Source organism: Rhincodon typus, chromosome 24, assembly GCF_021869965.1.
Source record: "Rhincodon typus isolate 14 chromosome 24, sRhiTyp1.1, whole genome shotgun sequence".
Lineage (NCBI taxonomy): Eukaryota > Metazoa > Chordata > Chondrichthyes > Orectolobiformes > Rhincodontidae > Rhincodon > Rhincodon typus.
The window spans coordinates 35,889,859-35,891,458 of NC_063355.1; the positions used below are offsets into that span (position 1 = coordinate 35,889,859).

The 1,600-nt window shown below is 37.6% G+C and overlaps 1 protein-coding gene across 1 annotated transcript in view; it reads right to left on the bottom strand.

Moving 5' to 3' along the window:
- Positions 1-420: 420 nt before the first annotated feature.
- The window catches only part of mvk (mevalonate kinase), a 50,716-nt gene continuing 49,536 nt past the window's right edge, over positions 421-1,600 (bottom strand). Inside the window, exon 15 of the transcript XR_007264667.1 lies at positions 421-738. The gene's annotated coding sequence lies outside the window, so the exon portion shown is untranslated. The remainder of the gene's footprint in view (positions 739-1,600) is intronic.

Sequence of the window (1,600 nt, forward strand, 5' to 3'; positions counted from 1 at the left end):
AGTTACAACTCTGAGGGGTTATTTGAAGCTGAGAAAGTATAAACTCAGCTATATGATGAATCAAGGAAGAAGCCATTAAATTCTCACAACCATAAAAATTGAAGCCACAACAAAGTCAAATCTATGGGGGACAGAGAAGAGCATTCTCTCTAGTGTTTGAATGGTGTAATGCAATGATGTTGGGATTAATAGGTTTGCATTTTTAATGTGTTTCAAAACTATTAAATGCGTTATATGTCAATAGTTAGAATTATTCCATTCTATGTTCATTTATTTTGCATAATAAACTTTTTTTATTCTTAAATTCAAATCCACAGCTTTTTATGTTTGTGTTTTAGTGAAAAATTATATCATTACAATCAATAACACAAAAATATGATCTATCAAGCCAGATTTCAATCTGAGATCTGACTTGACCAGTAATAACTTGGGGTAGTTAAGAGTCAACCATATAGCTTTGGGTTTTTGCTTAGTCTTTAGGTCAATGAATGTCAAAGGTCCTCTTCCTCAAAGTCCTGAGGCTTCCCAAAACAATCTTCAGCAGTAAAGGTCACTCCATGGTTTCTTCTGCTGGCCTAATGAGTACAAAGGCTTTGTCTTCACATCACTGTGGGATATGCCACTTAACCAGAGTCCAGCCTCCCTCCTGCACTCCACCTGGTGGCTTGGAGAAGAGTCACAACCTTCTCTTTGCTGACCACCAGGAGGACTCTCTGTCAATCCATCTGTCCAAAAGCTCTGAAACACAACATGTCAAAATGAACTCAGCTGCTCCTGCCCTTGTTTTCAGGTGTGAACATTTTGTACCTCACTCTCAGTGAATCTCAACCTTGATCCCTCATCTCCATGCTAAACAAGTCACACAGGCTTGTTGCAGGACAGACCTAGTAACAGATCACTTGATTCTCTTCTTTATAGTCTTCTAGCTGGTTTGTCATGGTGGCCATTTTGAACATAACAATTTTACAAAATTTATTATTACAGTTCAAGATTAAAATGTCAATGAACTGGATCATTTTAAAATGAGGGATGGTTAAAAATATTTTAAATGTTAAACTTGTCCAACAGATTCCACTACACAGAGAGCAAATACACACTGCATACTCAATGCATACAGACAGCTGTCTAAAACAGCACACATTTGTGTTGTTCAACCATCATAACACTGCACAATGGACAGCAATAATATTTCAAGAAGGTTCTTTTTTTAAGATAAGCTCTATTTCTTCAGCAGCCTGTAATTGCTGCTTGCAGTGGTGCAGTCCTTCCTCAAGAATATGCCCTTACCACTGGGGATTAGTCATTTTCTCATTCATTCTCACTTAGCCTCCCTCTCAGCTAGTCACACCATATGTCTCTGTAAAGGACAAGGCTTTTAGTAATCAACACTGACAGGACAATTCACACATTTTCACTGGACTCACACTCATGTCTCTTGGTTCTGCCTATCTCAGCCTCTGCCTTGTGTCAGTTGATATGAAAGGGTTGACTAAACAGCAATTTCAACAATGTTTCAGTTCAGTAATTTTGAGGTTGCAGTTATTTCAGTTTATTATTTTCTTCAATATTCGTCCACTCCCTCTTAAAACTGTCAAATTTG